The sequence below is a fragment of the Crassostrea angulata genome, unplaced genomic scaffold (genome assembly GCF_025612915.1).
Source record: "Crassostrea angulata isolate pt1a10 unplaced genomic scaffold, ASM2561291v2 HiC_scaffold_212, whole genome shotgun sequence".
NCBI lineage: Eukaryota > Metazoa > Mollusca > Bivalvia > Ostreida > Ostreidae > Magallana > Magallana angulata.
In genome coordinates this window covers 155,179-161,647 of record NW_026441765.1, presented here as the reverse complement: position 1 = coordinate 161,647, position 6,469 = coordinate 155,179, and the positions used below count along the sequence as shown (strand labels likewise).

At 36.5% G+C, this 6,469-nt stretch overlaps 1 long non-coding RNA gene across 1 annotated transcript; it reads left to right on the top strand.

Annotated features, from left to right (window-relative positions):
- The first annotated feature begins 1,528 nt into the window (after positions 1–1,528).
- Positions 1,529–6,230, top strand: LOC128169774 (uncharacterized). The gene is made up of 2 exons (XR_008241597.1): positions 1,529–1,926; positions 4,045–6,230. It is a non-coding gene; the product is annotated as an uncharacterized LOC128169774 (long non-coding RNA).
- Positions 6,231–6,469: the final 239 nt, after the last annotated feature.

Below are 6,469 nucleotides of genomic sequence, written 5' to 3'. Positions count from 1 at the left end.
TATTCAAAAAGTATTTCCCTCGGCAGAACAACAACTACTGCGTCATTCAGTATAGGTAAAGTGGTTTATTCTTGTGTGGTTTTGCAGTGAAATCGATAGCGTCACTTGGAAAATTCTACAGGGCCTATGACGATGTGAATTCGCACGGATAATAACGAAGTGACCAGTTTACTTCACCAATGTACGAAACTTTTATCTTTGATTGTGACAGTTTTAAAAATAAAAGACAAGATACATTGAATGAACAATGTTAGTTGTTATTGCATTTGAAATGTGATTTTGATCGGTGTACATGTTACGTAATGGGAGCTCACACTATTCAAAATGTCTACCCTGTGTATCGGCGATTCTTTTGTGAAGCGAATAAAATCTTATCTCGACATGTCCAATTCAAGCGATTCAGCGTACGATATAGCAGGCCTGTGTTCTGTAAATTACTTCCAGCGGAGGGTCAGTTTCGTGTGATCACTTTTTAGGTCTATTAACTCGTGTATTGAAACATCACAGACCACAACACCTTATAGTGTGTCTAGGGGAAATGATTTAGACGTGACCGTTTTAGACTAGAGCGCAGAACGTGTTGTTGCTAAGCTTGTTACATTTCTGACGTAATTAAGAAACAGATTCTTGCTAAAAACTGTCATTATTCTCAGTTGCATTCCAAGACAAAGGACAAGATCCATTTCTCCGGATCTTTACAAATTAAGAGTTATTGAAGCAAATTGTTTTCTACAAGACTCTTGGAGAAATACCAGCTAAACTTCTAGAGATTAAGAGAGTTCTTTGATAGCAATCAACAGAATCTGTGTAATGGAGTCCATCCGAATCATTATGAATACCATAACTCCTCAGACAATGAAGAGAAAATTCTTTTTTCACATCATGGGGCAAACCAGTGTTAACGGCTATTATTTTAGTTTAGAAGCCGGTGCTCTAACAGAAAATTTAGCATATAATTAACAAATCTGCTCGATGCACTGTTAGATTGAAAATTGCATACCAAATTGTGAAATATACCTAAAAACTTAATGTATTATTGTTTAAGACTAACATTGCTGAAATATTATAATAATATAATTGGACAAAAGCCTTAAACTGATGCATACTAATTCCTCATTTGCATTCTCTTTCAGCATTCTGTCATCTAAAGTGCTGTATTTACCTTGAGGGGCATTCTGTATTTGAGTATTTGGCTTGAAACAGGTAATGTCTGACTTAGTTTATGTTGAACATAAACAATGGGTTTATTGTGTATTATATATGGATGTATACATTTAACTTAGCCGATTGGATATGCACTGCGTATACCCAAAGCTATGTTACAATAATGTATGTCTTGTCTGCTTAGTCAAGTCAGTTATGGTACCTCTAAGCAAATCTCCATTAGCTCAAAGCATATTTTACTTGCTTTAAGCACGATTAAGCTCAAGCATTTCGCTTCGTACATACCCAAAGCTTACCAAATCTCTTGGTAATAATCCAAAGGTTGAGGACCTCTCTAGCTCCAAGCATATCTTTATTAGCTCAAAGCATATACACAACCTATATATGCCATACATGTAATGTATTTCTTTTTTACTTCCCTTATATTCAGCATGGCTTCCAGATCTAAAAGAAAGAGGAAGTCAACCGACTCTCAACCAGCAGAGATGCCAGCAGTGGCAACAACTGACACCATCCAACGTACAACGCCATCCTCACCACAAGATGTCGAAAGTATGGTTAAACCCTGAAAGGCAGCTATCATCTCTAAAATTGAGCTAACCTGTAGAGAAATTTTAACCCGTAAAACAGAATAACCTTTGACAGCCACACGGTCTGGACCTGTGGCCACGGTCATGGCATCAACAATACCAGAGGACACCAGTGAGGAAGAATATAACGATGACCTACAACCTGCCCAGTCTCTTCTTCAGGACTTTACAGGTATTTCCTCATCATTACAAACCAGTAAGGCTCCCGAGCATGTCTAAACATCTGCTACTTTACTCACCCTTGGAGTTGATGATGAATTACGGGCAAATGTCATGCTTGGAAATATATGAAGTTTTCGTCGTTATTACCCTCTGACGCCAACTCGACAGACAAAGCTAGTTATACCTCGGTTGACCAGGATTAACAGTTGATGTTTTTCAAATCAAATGAAAAGGATCCAATCAAAACTATTTCAAAATTGACCGAAGCATACCAAGTATTTCTAGCTTTATTAGCCGAAAAATACCCATATGAAATAGAAAATCTTATGCTGTACGCCCAAACGGTCCAAAAAATTGCTGGTCATGTGGGGACCAAGCAGCTTTCCAGTACGACTAAAAGTTTCGTCGTTAGGGGCAGAGAGACCCAGCTACATGTCCTTCGCAACAACAAAATTCAGAGCTTTATCAGGAAGCACTGGTCTTTTGAAAGCAACAGCCCTTTCGTGCCCCCTCCCCCCCCCCCCCCCTTAAGCATAGATACTGTTATGCAGACAACAACAATGGCACCTGCCCCAAAGAAAATGCATGCCCCCATCCTCAAGTTTGTCAAATCTGTGCAGGCAAACACTACCCCCCCCCCCCCCCAATCAAAAAGCAAGATTATTACCCCAATAGAACAGATCGTTTTAGCGCATTATTTAGAAGAGTATGGTCAAACATTGTCCAATCTATTGTTAGAAGGTTTTAAATTTGGTTTTAAAATTCCTAATCAAAGGCATAGACAATTTCGGCTCTCTTCAAATTTGTCTTCCATTAAAGGAAAGGAATCTATTTTAATGCAGCGAATTCAACAGGAATTGCAATGTTTTCGAATAGCGGGGCCATTTATTGAACCCCCTTTTCCGAACATTCAGGTCCCCCCCCCAAACTTAGTCCCAAAGAAATCACTAGGGGAGTACTGTTTAATAAACCACTTGTTCTTTCCTAAACGGGATTCCATTCATTACCACATTCCTCAGAAATTTTGTTCTGTACAATACCAATCAGTCTAAACAGCTATAGAGATTATAAAACATATCGGAACAGGTGCCCTCCTAGCTAAAACAGATATTGAAAATGCTTACACCATGATGATTTAAAGCTTTTGGGTTTTATGCTAAATGGTCATTTATATTATGATAGGACTTTTTACGTTTTGGACTTAGCTATGCATGTAATTTGTTCGAAAGATTCAGTACTGCTCTTCAGTGGATTTTGTAGTCTAAGTTTTCAGTTTCCTACTGCGTTCATATCTTAGATAATTTTCTCTTCCTAGGCCAACCTTAATCATCTGTGTGCCAGGGCACTCTTTTAGACTTTCATTTCTTTGCAAAAGATATAGGGCTTCCAATTAAAACTGAAAAAACCGGTTTACCCAACTACTACATTAACGTTTTGGAGTCTTTGGTTTGACACGGTGTGCTTTCAAGTCAGGTTACCACAGGGTAAGTTGGACCAACTTAAGTCAGAGATTAATCAGTTTTAGAATAAATATTCAGCTACGCTACGAGAGTTCCAGTCTTTGATTAATATGTCGTATATTGCGGGCAATGTAATACCTCCTGGGCGTACATTCCTAAGAAGACAAATTAATCTTACAATTGGTCTCAAAAAAACCCTATCACCATTGAAAGCTTAACTTGGAAGCAAGGGCAGATCTAAAAGCTTGGGCTGTGTTTCTAGAATAGTTTAATGGTAAGGGTTTTTTCCCATCAGATATAACACACTCCTCTTCTTCCCTACACCTATTCACAGACTCTAGCAATTTAGGTTTTGGGGGAACATTTGGAAGGAATCGGTTTTTCACCCTTTTACACCTGATTGGTTACAGTACCACATTTCGGTACATAAGTTTTTACCCATTGTAATTGCTCTAGAAATGTGGAGCTTTACCTCAAAAAATTTAACTATAGTTGTACTTGAACTTCACTTAGATAATTTGGCTGTAGTTCAGATTATTAATAAAAAAACATCAAATGATCCAAAACTTATGCAATAAATGAGACGTTTAATGCTTCTGTCCCTTACACATAATATAAACTTCTATGCAAAACATATTCAAGGGGTAGCCAATGTATCTGCTTTCTAGGTTACAGGTCTCAGAATTCAAAACCAGGTTTCCCCATTTGGACAAAGAACGGACACCAGTTCCTCTTTCCCTAACAAGGATTTAAGTCAAGCTGCTGATTATAACTTCCCAGCCAACTCAGCAAATTAACTACTTCAGCTGACAAGTCGGTATTCCAATCATACAAACACTTTGTCCAATTTTGTTTTTAATAAATCTCCTTTTCCATTGGCTTTACAGCACCCCTCGGCATTTATTGCTCACTGCTATCTTCAGGGATCAGCTGCTTCTACAGTATGAAATTTAATATCGGCTTTAAATTTCATCTTTCAGCTAGGACATTTTTCTGACATCACACAACATTTCATTATTAAAAAAATTGTTACAAGGGTTCCAAAAAGTTAAAACATAATCAAACTCCTAATAACTCTCAGTATTCTAAAACGTTTTCTTCTAGCTTTGGAATACACAGCATCTTCATGTTTCACTGAGTGTCTATGTTCTTTGTAGCATTTTGTGCTTCCTTACGTATTGGGGAAATCAATAAAACCTCTGGTTCAACGCAACACTTCATCTTATTTGGAACCTAAACTATCGAATCAGATTGCACAACATGAGCAATATATATATAGAGATAACCATTCCGCACTTCTGCAAAACAAAACAGATTCAAATCTTTGTCCACATAAGTCTGTAATGCAATATCTCAGTATAAGAAAGCATGATTTACCATCTCAACCACTATTCTCCTTCATGGATGGGGTCCCAGTTTCGAGACAATTGTTCACAGAGCAATTTCGGCTAGCTCTATTTTTCTGTAATCTTAACCTGCATTAATACCAAACTCATAGTTTCTTAATTGGCGCTGCCACCAAGGCAGCTGTCCGAGGTTTTTCAAAACTTTAAATCAAACACATGGGGAGATGGAAGTCAAATGCGTTTAAAAAGTGTTTCCACCTTTCAACTATGAGACATCTGCAGTCTGTGATTCAGTTTCAAAACACCTGTCATCAGTCAGGGGCTGATGAATGTTTAATAAGTGAGGACACCTGTTATAAGGCAGGGGCTGATAACTTTGGAACACTTGCCTTCAGGCAAGGACTGGTGGGTTTTTGTAAAGTAGGTTAAGACACTTATCAGACAGGGGCTGATACTTTAAAAACACTTGTCTTCAGTCAAATGGTGGTGGCTTTTTTATGTATAAATGTACATTTCTTTTTATTGTTTTTGTTTTGATGATGGGCACGTTTACAAGCAAGTCGATATTTGTTCACTTATGTTACTTGATATTCATTCGTACAAATGCCGCGTAGCTTCTTAACATGGACTTTTAACGACCCCTTTTTCCAGATTTTTTCCAAGTTTGCCAGATGATTAGGGCTTCCTTTTTATATGCCAAATATGCAATGTTAACTAGCATAATATGTTACATGTAGATTACACACTTATTGTTTTCAGGTGCAAAAATTATAATTTGGCAATTTGAACTATTATTACATGTATGTAACTTTTACAATATGTGAAGCCTTTGATTGTGTTTGTTTACTGTCATTTATTATTTATTGTAATAAATGACCTATTCTACTCTTAAATGGCTGTTATTGTTGATGCGGTAAAGCTAGACAGGTATACAAATGATTTATGCCAATAAAGCATTTATATATGTTGCCTTGTGGTTATGTATATGATGCACATAGTCGGGATTTCCGGGTATTTATAGCATCCCAATTACATCTTTCCTGACTGCACATGCGCATTCTAGTTTCAATATTTTTAAATAAAGTCGATTTTGAGTTCCCAGCACCCTCCCCACCTCAAATGCCGTGTTTACTTGTTATACTTTTTATGATGCCCATTTTTTTCCAAATTTAGTCCAAGTTTGTAAATGTTTTGGTCTTCTTTTTTTTTTAATACCAATGTGCCATGTTTACTAGATGGGCTTTTAACGCCCAGTTTTTCCAGATTTTTACCAAGTTTGCCATATGATTTGGGTTGTTTGTATATGCCAAACATGCAATGTTTACTAGCATAATATGTTATATGTAGATTACACACCCATTGTTCTCAGGTGCAAAAATTGTGATTTGGCAATTTGTATAATACATTATCTGTAATATTACATGTGTATAATTTTAACAATATGTGAAGCTTTAGATTATGTTTGTTTACTGTCATTTATTGTAATAAATGACATATTCTACTCTTGATAGGGTGTTATTGTTTATGTGGTTAAGACAGACAGGTATAAATATTATTAAATCTGATAATTAAAAAAAATAAATTAAAAACAATCTATATTTAACGTAACATTGGTTTGCACCTCTTAAATGTTTTAAATACTTGTAATAGGTTGATTTAAACTTGCGTATGTGTATTATGAACAATCAACCAAACCAACGACAACGTCACATGGGTGATAAAATATAAGAAGCAATGTCAACGTTAT